This window comes from Leptonychotes weddellii, chromosome 3 (assembly GCF_054177405.1).
Source record: "Leptonychotes weddellii isolate Sample4059 chromosome 3, ASM5417740v2, whole genome shotgun sequence".
In the NCBI taxonomy this organism is placed as follows: Eukaryota; Metazoa; Chordata; class Mammalia; order Carnivora; family Phocidae; genus Leptonychotes; species Leptonychotes weddellii.
This window is the reverse complement of record NC_138371.1, coordinates 6,699,775-6,715,362: the sequence shown is the minus strand read 5'-3', so window position 1 is coordinate 6,715,362 and position 15,588 is coordinate 6,699,775. Positions and strand designations below refer to the sequence as shown.

At 50.6% G+C, this 15,588-nt stretch overlaps 1 protein-coding gene across 3 annotated transcripts in view; it reads left to right on the top strand.

Moving 5' to 3' along the window:
• The window catches only part of LOC102748739 (DIS3-like exonuclease 2), a 161,559-nt gene that overhangs the window by 117,697 nt on the left and 28,274 nt on the right, over positions 1–15,588 (top strand). The window lies entirely within an intron of this gene.

Below are 15,588 nucleotides of genomic sequence, written 5' to 3'. Positions count from 1 at the left end.
TTGCAGAAGCTGAAGTCTAGGGAGCGGACGGAACTTGCTCCAGGTCACTGGCCACAGCCGGGTGAGGAGTGACTCTTGTCACCATGATCACATTCACTCTGAGAAGAGAGTAGATGAACGACAGTTGTGGTCCCGCGTCGCTATTTCAGAAACCCCAGTCAGTGACAGGGACAGTCCCAACCTGGACTTGAGAACTAATTGTTTAAATATGCGAGCTATTTAATGGCACCCACCGGAAGGAATCCAATAAGCACATGCCAGTGGGACTGTCTTGGACATTCCAGAAGAGAAACTTGGGTCTTCCTGAAGAACTCCCTCTTGGGGGGGTGGGGGGGGTGGGGGAGATGGGTTACCAGGTGCCTTCCTGACCAAAATCTCCATTCATATCACTTTCAAGGCCTTACGCTTGTTTGTCATTTATCTTTAGAGGATGCCGTAGTAAGCTGTCATGTACCCTCAGTTCTACCGAAGTAATCATTTAGGAAAGATTGACCAAGCGCCCTTAACACCACCGTTTGTCCTCTTGGACGGCACTGTTTCTGGAAGTTGCAGGGTTTCTAGGCTGTTGGGTCAGAGACACCGTCGCGGCGTCTCATGATGCCGAATTCAGCAGAGAAGTAGGGCTGCACTTCTCGGGTCCGGGGGGGACCACTGAGTGAGTCCTTTGGGGGCAGGTGCACGCATCGCTAGGGAGTCAGAGAGACGTCAGCCGTAAGCCGCCTGTCCATGCCACCCTGCGCTCCCTGGGTCGGTGCCTGCTGGCTGGCAGTGGATGGCAGCCCCACACACGCAGACTGTGGCCGCAGAAGCAGAGCCTGCAGCCCAGGGGTGTTGACAGACTCCAGTTCTGGCCCGACTCCCTGCTCTTTGGGAAAGAGGTTGGCAGCCTTCTCCTTCGGTGGGAGGGCGACACTGGCCTGCCTTCCTTTGGGTTCATGTCTTAGCAGTTCAGAGGTGCAGTGACAACAACTTAGGTAATCTTTGGAGCGGAGAGGAGAAAATAGCCTAGCTCTGTTTCTTGGCCTGATCCCCAACTCCTAGCATGTTATCAGAATAAGCAGTGTAAGAGGAGAAGTTAGGGGTTGTGAATATGGATAAGCTTTGGCCCCCAGAGACATGCAAATAAAAGCATTTGTATAGGAAACTGAATAGGAGCCATGATCTGGGAAACTGTGGCAATCAAACGTGTCAGTGACCCCTCTCTGCTTGTCCTGCGAGAGGCAGTGTTGGGGTTCATTATCAATTTGTGGACAAATTCCTTAACCTCTGAGCCTCAGGTTTCTTCATCTGTTAAGAACTGTGGGACTAATGAGACCTTCTGCCATAACTGGGGGAGTGATGGTCCTGGGGATTGGAATGACATGTTAAAAGACATGATCACAGCCTAGCACATAAAGTGCCCACAGTAAGTACGCATTGCCTCTCCTTCCCAAACAGAAAAATTACCTCATGACTTCCATCCTGTTTTCCCAGTGCCGGCAAGGCTGCATCCATGAGCTGTGGCTGCACCTAACGGAGCATGAGTAGGGAAGAGGCTGGTGCACATGCCTTCGGCAGCCCTCGGCTGTGTGAGATGCCCTCTGTCTAAAGGCAGCCTCCTCTGCCCATGTGTGAATTGCGAAGTGAAGCGTGGAGAATCCCATGACCTTGACTGTGACTTTCTGCTCTCCCCTGGGCTCTGCCCTGTGTGTGTTCCTCTGTCCACTTTCAGGGTCATTTCCCCAGTATTGGTGTAAGAGTGGTGTTCGGGAAAGGCGGCTGTTTTGCCCCAGGCCCTAAGGAGTCTATGTTGCCTCGGCCAAGTAACATGAATGCGAGAGCACCAGAGCGAGAAGGTTCCCCATATGAAAGAAATTAGCCTGATATCTGAAGATTAGTTTGATACAATTGATTATTGAAACTACTACTTTTACCTGGGTATTTCCCACAGTATAATTCATAGTCATTTTCATATTTAGCTCTGCCAAATTCAGTCTGTCAGTGAAGAAAGTGTGAATAAGTACTGAGACTGTTGGGACAGTTCTCCCCAGTGGTCTTTCCCTTCAAATGGAGTGGCCCTGAAAATAGGCACTCTGCTTGTATTTTCCCTGGACTCTCTTCTCAGCTTCCTTCCCTGGAAACGTCCTGATAACCTCAGTTTTTGGCTCCGTGTCATCCTGTTCTCCATCTGCATAAAGGGGCTCATACTTGCCCCTGGGCTCCAGGGAGGACAGGCCCTGGGACTTGCCCATATCTGATATCTGGCCAGACTTGGACCCTGCCTCTTCTAGCCTGCAGGGTACAGTTCTCAGGTAAACATTCTTAAAGCTCCAAGGTCATTAGAAGAAAGAAGCTGCCCTCTTCTTATGTCTTGTGTCTTGTGTCTCAAGCTAGATTAGTAAAGCTCTCCACTCAAGTTATGCCTTCAGCCTCCCAAAAGCTGGTCACGTCTGCACCTAAGAGATGGGAGGCCTCTCCCCCAGCGCTGACAGGTGCTACCAGTCTCCACCATGGACCTTCTTTTTTTCTGTTGCAACTGCCTTTAATATGCAATCCAGTGAATCCGGGGCTGACTGAGAGTCATTTCTCAAACTGAGGTTTGGAGATCTCTTCACAGGGCAAGGAATAGGCCACAAAGAGCGAATAAGTGATTCATGAGAAGTCAGTTACGCATTCAGTAGGCCCCCGCCCCAGACCACGTGTTGTGCTAGGCACTGAGGCACAACAGATGACTTACACCTGCTCCAGAGCCTCAAGGAGTTTGTGTAAAGAGCAGACCTCACCGCAGCCCCCCTGGGGGACTCACGCTTCTCAGTGGGGAGAGTCGAGGGCTGTGGGAACGAGGATGAGGAAAGTAGCTGCTTCTGACTTCAGAGCAACTGTGTGGACCGTTGTACCCCTCACGGATGGAGAACTTTGTCCAGATTGTTCCCTTGTCTCCATCCCCACAACCTTCTTCCCACTACCCGGGACAGGGAGTTACTTGGAACGCTTCTCCCTGCCTCTGGCTCTTTGACCTCCAGCCTGTCCCCTCTGCCGCCTGAGGGAGCTTTGCATGGCTTTTCACTCTGGTTGCTTTTGAGACCTGATTTTTGACTTTGGCATTCTGCAATTTTACTGCAGTCAGTCTAAGAGTAGGTTCATCTTTATTATGTTGCTGGGGACTCAGTGTCGTTCTTCCATTTGGAAATTCTTCTCTGCTGTCTCGGATTCTCTCCAATCTTTCCTAGAACTCCTGTTAGAAACCTGCCATGTTATTCTGTCTTTCTTTACTTTTTCTCCATGTCCGTTTCTGCCAGTGATGTATTCCAGCACTTCCTCAAAAACATCTGTGAGTTTACTAATCTTCTTGTAGCTGTTCATAATCGGCTGTTTAATACTCCTTCCGACTGTGAGGGTTTGGGTTTTATTTTTAAGTTTTAAAAGTTCTGTTTGGAGCTTTCTAAAATCAGCCTGTTAATTTTTAGTTTTTGGTTTTTAGTGTCCTTGTTTTTATTATGATTTCCATTCCTTTTATGGCTTCGTTTAGTTTGATTACACGTGTAGCATCTTTCGAAGTGTTCAATTATTTCTAGTTTTAAGGGTACCAGCTCTCCCATGTGTTGGGTCCATTGCCTTGCCGTCATGGTGGTTCACTTCCTCATGTGGTTTGTTCTTTTTTTGTCAGGAGGCCATCTTAAGTCGGGATTGTTTTCACCGTGGGAGCTGTGGGTTGAGGATGTGTGTGTTCGTCGCTTTGGCATTTGCTCTGCCAGGACCCCAGGAGTTCCAGAGGCCTGGCTAGTTTGGTGTGAACCTCTTGGCTCAGGATTCCCAGAAGCCGGGTAGCGCGTATTCAGCCCCTATACCCCCCCCATGCCATGTGGGCTTGGGATCCCCTTTCTGCAGAAGAGAAACTTGTGCCCCACACCACATACAGACTCTCCTCTGGGCTGTGAGAAAGGTCTTTCAGTCCCTGTTTAAAGACCAACAGCCCTTCCTGGATTCCTGACTCTCGGATCCATTTCCCTGGCCAGGTCTTCCTCCTGTGGGCATTAAAATCCCAGCACCTGTAACTGTGTCAGAGTTTGATAATCCCAGCTCCACTTGCCATGATAAAGATTCTGGCTTTGACTTAGTTTCCTCTTTATTTCAGGTAACTGGGAATTTTCCTATTATTCTGTCATGCTCAGTTTCATATTGAAATGGTTCTTCTCATATATTTTATCCATCATTTCTCAGTGTTTCTGTTTGGGAAAGAGGTCCACATCAGTTCAGTCTACCATCTTGTCAGAACCAGAAGTCTGGATGAACTTTTTTTTTTTTTAAGACTTTTTTTATTTATTCATTTAAGACACAGAGATACAGAGAGAGCATGAGTAGTGGGAGAAGCAGAGGGAGGGGGAGAAGCAGACTCCCCGCCGAGCAGGGAGCCCGATGCGGGGCTTGATCCTAGGACCCTGGGACCATGACCTGAGCCGAAGGCAGATGCTTAACCATCTGAGCCACCCAGGCGCCCTGGATGAACTTTTTAAAATGCGAATCTGAGTACTCACTCATTCATCAAGCATTCTGAGAGTTTCTGCTAGGGACCAGCATAGTACTGAGCACTGAGGCTACAGAGCTGAAAGAACAGTCAGGTGGCCCTCCGAGGCCCTGGGCTAGTGGAAGGGGCTGGGCCCCCACCTGCTGCAGCATCCCCTATATCCCACCCCTCACAGACCATCTCGAGTCTCTCATGTGCGATGTGTCTCTGTGTGACCAGGCTGTTCCTTGTTTCTAGAACCCTACTCTTTTCCCACGGCCCTTTCCCCACCCATCTGGGTAGCCCCTGTCTGTCCTTCCACTCTTAGCTAAGTATTATTTCTTCCAGGAAACCATTCCAGCCCCTAACAAACTTCTTCCAGGAAGCCATCCCAGCCCCTCACAACCGTCACTAAAGGCTGAAGCCGGTGTCCCTTCTCCGTGGTCCTGCGCCTCACCTGTCTGGTTCTTCAGCGTTCAGCTGAAGTTCAGACATTGGTTCACCTGCTGCTACCCCAATGGGCTGGGCCCTTGGAAGCTCAGGGCCTTGTTTGTTCACTTCGGTGCCCCTGGTGCCTAGCCCAGGACCTGGCACACAATACTTGAGGAAGGGAGTGGGTGGGGGATGTAACTTTAGAGAGGGAACCTGGCTCCTGGGAGTCAGATCTCTTTCCAGCCTTTACTTTTTATTTGTTGTAGGATTATGATGAGGATTAATTACTCCTGACATCAGGGAAAATGGTCTCCTTGGATAGTTTATGAATTCTGAAGAACTAACATGTAGAAGAAAAACTGTAAAAATTTGATTTAACTCTGTAAATATAATAGTGATTATAGTTATGTACATCAACTGCCTACTGTTTTTTGCCTGATGGTGAGGCACAGTAACAATTATGACGAGCATTAAATATGCCAGGCACTTTGTTCGTGACCTCTCAAGTTTCTGATCCATGCAGCGTAATGGTGATAGGAGCTACCAGCTCCCAGATGCCCACAAATCACCAGCATGGGGCTATGGGCTTACCTGGGTTATTTCTAGCTCCACAACTGCTCAAGACAGATCTTATATTCATAATTCTACAGATTTTTTTTTTTAAAAGAGAGTGGTTAACCTGCCCAAGGTCACACCATGGTCAAGAGCAGAGCCTGGATTGTACCCCAGTGTGAGCCGATTCCAAAGTCCGTGCTGTGCCTTCACACCACCTGCCTTTCTCTCCGCAACTTAAATCTTGAGGGTGGTTCTGGTTCTAGCCTCTCCTTGGCAGATCTGCCCTAGAAGCTCTCTGTGTGGGAAATTCTGGGATTTCCAATCCTTGCGGACCCCTGGGGAAGCAGACAGCTGGTGTGATAGGATGGGCTCCTGACCTGTCGTCACAAATCTGAGTTTAGCCAGTCTGCTCCGGGGCTGGTCATTGTCCTCTCTGGGATGCAGCCTCTCTGTTAGGAATATGAAGATGACCGTACATCTCTGGCTCGGGGGAGAATGGCATGAAGTGATGTGTAATGTGGCTGTGTGAGTGAACAGTTACTGGGCACGGTGCTCACCCTTGTACCCACCTGGGTGGCTTGTGCCCCGGGCCCTGGCACACCCAGCCTGTAGCTCTGCAGGGCCCTGTCCTGCGGGCAGCTGTGCCTCGCCCTGGTCCGGAGACCACCTGGACGCCACAGCCAGCCCCCCACCTGCATCTCATTCCTGGGACAGGTTAGTTTGCTGAACTGATGAAACCAAATCTTTTGTGTTTTCCTGACTGGCTAGGTGACTCATGTTGGCACCTTGAAACCCATATCAAATAGCCAACATCTAGAGGTGTCTGAGAAAGCTTTTCTGTGGGATTGATTTTCCTCCACTGAAGTGCCTTCCCACCTTCATAAACCCGTGTGGAAGAACAGCAACACTGCAGCCTTCCAGAGGAGAGGGCAGGGCTGGTCCTCACATCTTCTGCTCTCCACAGCCCGTGGGCACCTCATCACTCAGGTCACTGGCCTTTCTGGAAACAGTCAGGGCTGAGGCCGGGTCCCAGGACCCTGCCAACCCAACCTGGATTCTCTCCCCCAACCCCTGAGCACATAGCGCTTTCTGGACCTGGGGGCTTCCCAACATGCTGGCCTGCCCAGGGGGACTGGCCTGCTCAGCATCCTTGGTTTGGTCTCAGGACCCTCTTGGCACAGTCAGAACAGACCCAGGGGGAAGAGCTTAGCGTCACATCGGCGTTCTTTCTGTTCTCTTGTTTTCATCTTGGAGGACGTGCCAGGTGAGCTCAGGTCACCTGACAAGTAGCCTCCCAGACAGGATTAGATGCGAGAGACATACAGGGGGATGAAGAGCGAAAACAGGAGCAGGCACAGGCTGCAGACCATGGCACCAGCCTGCTCCTGTGAAGGAGGGGGTGAGGAAAGGAGGGCCAGAGCAGAGGCTCAGCCTGCAGCATGGTTCCAAGAAAGCTTAGGCCAGGCCAGTAGAGTGGCCTGTCCGAACCAGCCTTGCTTGTTGGAGGAGTCTCACACCCCATGGGAGCCGTCCTGCCTCGAGAGCCCTGCTGTGCTCAGTGTGACCCGGGCCCTCTCGTGCAGCCCCAGCCCACCCCTTGCACCGCACAGATCTGCCTCTGCACTCCACTGCGGGGAACAGCTCCTCTGTGGCTCCTGTGGGCCTCTCTTCCCAAGGAGGAGCTTCGAAAGGAGAAATTAATGGGACAGGCTCCTGCCTCCACCACCTGAGTAGAACTTGGGTTCGCTGCTGGTCCTCCCTTCCCTCTCCCCCACTGTCCCTCCCAAATTCTTCTCAGCCAGCGCCTCAGCAGGTCTTGGCAGCTTAGCTGGTGGTGTGACCCAAACCTGCATCGTGAGGTTTCTGAGCCCTTGGCTGTCGTATCCCTCACAAGCCAGGGTTGGTACATGTCTGTATGTCTGTTCACAGTGGGGCAGGGGAGCACCAGGAAGTTCCCCTGAGTTCCACACACCTCCCTGCCTGCCCGTCTTCTGATCCGGGTGGATTGTCCCTCCCTTCCCCCCCATGGTGCCCCCCATGGTGATTGCTTCTCTTGTCTGCTGGGCCCTGTGCACTTGGAGTCTGAAGAATCCTGGCAGTAGCTGGTGCAGGTCGTTCACGTTACCCTGGCCTCTAGGACCCCAGGCACCATCATCCCAGTGAGTGTTAGTGAACCCAACTCTGTGACTGCCTCTCTGGCCCACAGGGGAATGGTACCAACAGACTCCTTAATGGTTTGGTATCCCTCTCACTCGTGCATGGCTGATGACCCCTGTGAAGGAGTGTCCCACAGGCGCTCCCACAGGACATAGGCCTCTGCTGGGTCTTCCGAACTCAGTAATCCATTCCAGCATGGCCCCTTCCCTCGGCCTCTTTATTCCTTCCTCTGCTGTCTGCCAGGGCAGCTTATGTCTTTCTACTTCCCTCAGCCTCAGCTATCACTGTCTCTGGGCCTCTAAGGACCACCCAGGAGCATGTGTGCCCTGCCCTCTCGGGTCTTTGCCAGGGCACCAAATTGCACATCCCGGAAATATCCCAAGTCCATGAGATGAATTGCTCATCTCTTCTTATCTCCTGGCCCCTTTGATTACACCCCTCAAATCCTGCTGGCTAAGTCTCACTCTTTTTATATAATCTCTGTCCTCCCTTATCAGGCCCAGCACACGCCCAGCAGGACTATCATACTGGCACTTAGCCCTAGTCAGGGGCCTGGCAGCCCGGAAAGGAGGTAGGGGACATTCCTGGGGACAGGGGAGGGACCTGTGCATGTCTTCCAGCACAGGAGCATTGCTAGCCTCCTGAGGGAAGAGGGGGCCACCTTTCTGCAAGCTGCCAAGGAGGCCCCTGTGGCTGTCCCACTTCACCTTTAACTGTTCGTGGGGGGCACTCCATCTGTCACTGTCCCTCTGCTGAGCATCGGCACACCTCACAGTAACCAGCCAGCCTCACAGTCCTGGTGGACACCACACCTCCCAGGCTTTCACGTGCTCAAATCGACACCAAGTCAAGCCAAAGCTTTTTCCCAGGTCGCCATCAGCGAATCTGTGAGCAATCGGGCCACCCCTTTGTGCCAGGGACTCTCCATGCCCCACATAGCACTCAGAAGCGCAGCTCCCTTGCCTGCCAGGTAATGAGTGAGCAGGCCCCAAACTCTCATACCCACCACAGCACTCCTGGTGTCAGTTCAGGTCTGCGGACAGGGCAGATGCCGGGCCAGCCTGAAAGAGAAGAGGGCAGGAGAGACAGTCCAGCCCCTGCGGAGGAGGGGAGAGAAGGACTGCCTCGGGAGAGTCTCAGGCTGCAGTCAGGCCTACTCATGAGCTAAAGTCACCTGTTGGGGGAGTCTCACTCACTAGCTGGGAGCAGCCCACTGGAAGTGCGGCTCAGCCCCCACGCAATGGTGGGTTGGAGAGGCTGCAGCCCAGCTGGAAGGCAATTTATGCTCCTGGGGCAGGAGGTCCGAGAGGCCCGGCTGCCACACTGGAGCAGGCGAGAGAAAAGGGGCTCCTGGATAAAGCGCCGATAACTCGTTTCCCCTCTGCTTGGTTCTTGGTCTCTTCCTTCACCTAAAATAAGCAGAGGAGGTATTTCCCAGCAGCCCTGACAACTTCAAACCAACACCAACACTTCCCAGTGCTTTGGAAGTGACACTTTGTGTCCGCACCTCGGCCCTGATGCCAGGTCCTCAGGCGAAGCGGTGACGTTACCTGAGAGCCCCCAGACCTCCCACGGACCCTGCCGGTCCGACTGAAGAAAGCCTTTCTTGTTGCTGGTGCAGCCCTTGGTTAGGAGAAAGGGGAGCTGGAAATCCAGGGAGAGGAGGGAAGGTGGAGGCATTGCAACCAGAGAGAGGTGCCAGGAGTGACCTAATGGGAGCGGGCCGCGCGGCGCAGGTGTGAGCTCCCCGCTCCCATGACGGCCCTCGGTGTGGGGCACCTGGCCCCTCCTGCTCAAGCTGCTGCAGTTGAGATGGTGATCGGTGGGGGGTACGCTCCTCCCCCTTCCACACCACGCAGAGAGGTGGTGGGTGGCTCCCTGGGCCCCCCCCCCCGCCCCCGCCACCTCCCGCCACACAGCCTCCATACCTTGGATGCCAAAAATGCAGGGCGCATTTGACTTCAGCTTTCCCTACAGAACGGGAAGGCAGGATGAACACTCCCATTTTATAGAGAGGGAAACCCATTCCCTGAGGGGTGCCCTGCCCAAGGTCAAGCTCAACACAGGAGGTGGAGCCAGCAGCCTTCTCCGTGGGATACGCTCTCGGCCACGTGATACATGGCGGAGGCAGGGCCTGGCTCAGCTACATGGGGTGCTGGGGGAAGGGAGGGCAGCAAGGCCTGGGTCAGCGTGCCTGCCTCGTGGGTTGCTTACGTTACCTTTGGGTTACCGTCACCCAGTCTCCCACAGATGCAGTGCAAGCCACAGGTGGCCAGGGCAGGGAGAAACCCATAATCACCCGGGGGGAGTCAGCACCCTTTCTCCGCCTACTGAGAGAATGGGGGACGGAGGGGCCTGAAGTTGGGTTTCGGAGCACTGAACTGCCCGAGCAGAGGTTTCCCATGCTGCTGGGCCGGGGTGCTCAGCACAGAAATCACAAGCTCCGCTGCTCCTGCTGGCTTGCTTTCTTTTTCTTTTTTTTTTTAAGATTTTATTTATTCATTTGTTTGTTTGTTTGAGAGAGAGAGAGAGAGCAGATGAACTGGGAGCAAGGGAGTCTCAAGCAGATCCCACCCTGAGCACAGAGCTGGACGCGGGGCTGTATCCTAAGACCTGAGATCATGACCTGAGCCGAAACCAAGAGTCAGGCGCTTAGCCCACTGAGCCACCCAGGCGCCCCTCCTGCTGGCTTTCTGAGGCCAGAAGGGATCAGAGTGAGAAAGTGTGGGAGCCAGCAACAGTGGGGAGACTGTGCAGACACATCAGCGTGCACGCACAGGCACACTCATCCGTGTCTCAGCATGGAGGGGACTCCATTCCACTGTTTTCTTCCATAATGCACATGCTGGAAAACAGATTTTCACAATAAACTCACCTGTAAAGCTTATTTTTGAACTATGCCATGCATAGAGAAAAGTGCACAAATCCTACGCATCTAGTTCAAAGGAATAGTAGAAATGAACACACTGACAGGAGTATTACCCAAATCAAGAAATTAACATTTCAGCACCTGGGGGCTTCCCTCATGCCCCCCTGTCCTCCCAAAAGGAATCCACCATCATAACTTCTAACACTAGAGATTCGTTTTGCCTAGCCTTGAAATTCGTATGAATGGAATCATTCCATATACTCTCTTTCGTGTCTGATTTTTTTCTTTCAGCATTATGTTTGTGAGAATTCATCTTTGTTGCTGCATCTAGCCATGTCCGTTGTTCTCATTGCTGGAAGACTTTACTTTGTATGAATCCATCACGCGTTGTCCAGTCTGCAGGATTCAGTCAACAGCGGGTTGTTTCCAATTTGGGGTTATTATAAATCACTGAGTGTATACTTAGGAATGAAGTTGCCAAATCATAGAAAAAATATCCACTTTGTGGACGCCGCCACTTTTCCCAAGCGGTTGTACCAGTTTAACACACCAGCAGTATATGAGACTTCATGTTTATTGTCCGTTCAGTAGAATGCCTTTTCAAATTTTTCTACTGGGTTTTCTGGTTTTCTTGTTGATCTATTCTTTCTATTCTGAGCATGAGTCCTTTGTTGTTTATACATGTTGCAAATATCTTCTACTCAGTAGCTTGCTTTTTTACTCTCTTTAGTGGAGTTTTAATTTTTTTTTTTTTTTAAGATTTTATTTATTTGCAAGAGAGAGAATGAGAGACAGAGAGCATGAGAGGGAGGAGGGTCAGAGGGAGAAGCAGACTCCCTGCTGAGCAGGGAGCCTGATGTGGGACTTGATCCCGGGACTCCAGGATCATGACCTGAGCTGAAGGCAGTCGCTTAACCAACTGAGCCACCCAGGCGCCCTTTAGTGGAGTTTTAATGAACCGAGTTTCCTCATTTCAATATAGTTCAGTGTATCAATTTTTTCTTTATTAATTCTTTTATATCCCATTTAGGAAATCTATATCAAAATCCTAAAGACTTGTTTGTATTAGCGTTCTCCAGGGAACCAGAACCAGTATATTATATTTATATTTATATCAATATATTTATACTGATATAAAATGAGATTTATTATGAGGAATCTGCTCATGCGATTATGGAGGCTGAGAAGTCCCATGATCTGCCATCTGTTAGCTGGAGAACCAGGAAAACTGGTGGTAATTTAGTGGAAGGTCTCAGTCTGAAGGTCTGAGAACCAGGAAAGTCGATGGCATAAATTTCAATCTGAGGGCAGGAGAAGAGGAGATAAGATGTCCCACCGCTCAAGCAGTGACAGGGAAAAAGGGATGAACTCCTCCTTCCTGTGACTTTTGCTCTATTCAGGCCTCCAGCAGATTGGATGATCCCCACCCACGTTTGGGAGGGCAGTCTATATTACTGACTCCACTGACTCAGATGCTTATAAACTTGCCAGAAACATCCTCATAGACACGCTAGAAATAATGTTTAATCTGGGCATTCCCTGGCCAGGCAAGCTGACACAAAATTCACCATCCAAATGTTCCTACAGTATCTTCTAGAAGCTCTGTTGTATTACCTTCTCCATTTTATATAATGTACCCAGAATTAATTTTTTAATATGGTACAGCAAGTTTCATTCTTCCCATGTGTTTAATTGACCCAGGATCATTTGTTGAAGAGACCTTCCCACTGCCATACCATGCCACCTTTGTCAAAGGTCTGTTTCCGCACTCTGTTTCACTTCGTGGATCTGTATGTCTGCTCTTGTGCCGACGCCACACCGTCCCGATTATTGTACCTTTGTTAAAAGTCTTGAACTCCAGGAGAGCTAGACATCCCACCTTGTTCCTCTTCCGTGAAGGGCATCTAGGCTGTTCTTGGCCCTTCCATTCCCATATTAATGTTAGAGTCAAATCGTCAGCCACCACACACATGCACACAACCTTGCTGGGATTTACACTGAGATTGCTTTGCATCCACAAACCATTTTGGGATTTTATGATACTTTTATGATACTGAGTCTCCTACTCCACAAACATGGTATATCCTGCTCTTTATTTATGTCTTCTTTAATTCTCAGTACCATCTTACAATTTTCTATGTAGAAGTCTTACTCATCTTGTGTTAGATTCCTCCTAGGCATTTGATATTTGTCATACTATTTTAAATGGTATTTATAAATTTCCTTTTTTCCTTGTTGCTGATATAGGGAAGTACAACTTATTTTTATTGATCATGTATCCAGTGATCTTGCTAAATTTATTTATTAAACCCAAATAACTTGTTTATAGATCCTTTTTGATTTTTTATATACCCAGTCATGTCATCTACAAGTAGTAAGAGTTTTACTTTTTTCTTCCTGATGCTCACACCATGTATTTCTCTTTCTTGCACTATTGCGCTGTACAGTGTTTAACGGAAGTGATGACAGCAGGCATCTATGTCTTGTTCCTGATCTCAGAGAGAAGAGTTTTTACCACAAACTCACATAAGATCATGAAATCTTACCCTTTATATACACTTGATTTTACTTTTCCCCCAAGATGAGCTTTCAGTGTGGAAATACTGTTTGAAATGTGGCAGTGGTGGTTTGTAGGCTAGGAGCGAGGCGAATGGAATCAATGTTTTAAGAGAATAGAAACTGATGTTTATCCCAAGACTGCGTCTCATTTTAACTTTGGGAGGAAGGTTTCGCCTTGTCCACATTACAGAAGGACCTATAGCTGACCGGGGGTTCAAACAGATGTGTCAGACCCAAAGCCCAGACTGTTCTCAGCCCTCCCAGACTGCCTGCTAGAATATTGAATGTGAAACCCCCAAGGTCACAAAACTATCACTTTTGTCACAGATTTCCAGGAGAAGCATTATTAAACTGCCTCACAGGTATATTTAACATCTTCTCTTTCTCCACCTCCAAATCCCCTCATATCACTGTCATCTGCCCCACCCCACCTTTCTCTGATTTCCGTTGCCATGGGTGCAAACTCGGGCAGCTGTGAGTCTCACACTGAGAGGCGCCCTCCCTGCTTGCCTGAGACCCTGAAAGGCTGCACGTGCAGCTCTCCTCAGCCACCTGGTTGAGCCACCCAGCAGGCCAGGGCCTCCCCCAGCTTCTGCTACTTGAGCTCTTATCTGATGCCAGGGGGTGGGAGGTGGGGACTGAGGGCTTTCCTCCCAGTCAGGAGGCTTGCGTTGTGGGGTAGAACTGTGTATTCTTAAGCCCTTTGTAGTGTCAGTTGTCCCAATTTGAGGATTATGCAGATACACAGAATCTTTCTCTGCTGAGATGTGGAGAGGGGAAGGCAGAGTGCAGGGAGGGTAGAGACCCAAACCAAAACAGGCCCTGGGGCTAGCAGGGGCTCCCGGGACCCAAGGCTCAGCGGGAATGTCCCCATTATTCTCACACCCCTCCTTTTGCAGCCCAAATAACTACCCAAGGATGACCCGGGAGATTTCCCTGCAAGACAGAAAATTCTAGGACACCAAGAATTCTCAAAACTAAATACTTCGAAACCCTCAAAGACCTTATAAAAGAGAGTAAATGTTTCTTTGGTTGATTTAACACAGGGTTACATTAAGCAAACAACTTTTTCTCCTTCTGGAGTTCAATGTCCTTTTTACAACTTTTCCTTTCCCTTTACGCATCTTCTGCAACGGACCATAGTCTCCACATTCTGGGGAGCCTTCTGGGGCTACAGCAATCCAGCCTGACTTGGAGCCCTTCATTTGTTTTTTTCCAGATGCTTCTTAGCATGTGGTGACATGCTTTGACCAGGGAGAAAGAATTAGCATATTTGTTTTCTCGATATCTCTACCTGCCATATCCATACCTTTTTCAGAATTTTCTGGCACAACTCATGTCTCTTTCTCTGCATCCCTGGAAGGAAGACTGCTCTTTGGCCCCCTGTTATGAGTGGATAGCTCAGCTGCGCAGTTTTTAAACCCAAGGAGCCCTGTCCCTTTCCAAGACTTCAGGGGCTTCTAGAAGAGGCTGGTGATGTTCAGGCTGTCCCCTGTTTGATGAATAGGCCCACTCAGTTCCTGGCATGTGGGGCGTGACTTCCAGCTCCCTCTATCCTGGTGTGCTGTGCCAAACTTTAGGGCATGTTCGGATGCTCAGAGTAGCAAGTGCCTCTGCATAAACACCCTCTCTTGGGTACGTGGAAGTCCAGAGGCCGGGCCCAGGCCGCAGAGGCCTGAGATACTCTCAGGGAGGTTAGCCCACACAAAAAACAAGCCACAGGATTGCGTGTTGGCTCCGAGCCTAAAGAAAGGTGCCCGTGGCTGTCACCTCCTACAGCTGCCTGGCAGATAACCAGAACGTGCTTGGCTCTCCAAGCTTTTGGCTGTGCTCTCTGTGGGGAAGTGTTCCTGATCTGGCTTCACTGCCGCTCCCCAGCTCCCTGAGGCATTGTGGCTTTTTCTTGGTGGTTGGGCAGGAAGCCTCCAGAGCCTGAAGGAATTGCTGTGCTTGATGACAAAGGCCATCAATTGATATAAATCACTTAGAGGCTGCCTCATTTATTGAAGAGAAATTGAACACCATTTACTCTGTCTTCTGAGCACACTGCTTCAATGGCGGGCACTCAGGTGAGGAAAGGTCTCACAGAGCGACTGAGATCAAGCACCCAGCTCCTGGCCATTGAGTCAAGTGGCAGGAAGTGGTCAACTTATGCAGCTGCTCAGAGAACCCAGCACAGCAAGGCCTCCCTGAGACCCAGAACGCACCGCTCTGCTGACCTGGAGCTGCCCCACGTCTGCCCCAAGGACGTGCCAGGCCCAACGAGCCAGACTCCAAGGTGGAAGATGAGGGAGACACAGTGTCTGCCCCCGAATTCCAAGACAGTCAGCAGGGCATGAGTACCAACTGTGAGAGTGGCCTGAGATGGCTGAGGACATGGTGCATTTCTTGGGGCTGTGGACCCTGCCCACATCACCCTGTAACTGAAGGGCTGTGGGGAGCACTTGCAAGCGAGGCCCACAGAGGCAGTGGCCCCACACCCACCTGTCACCTTCTCCCTCTCTGAATGCCGGGGCGCCGCTCTGTGTGTCCC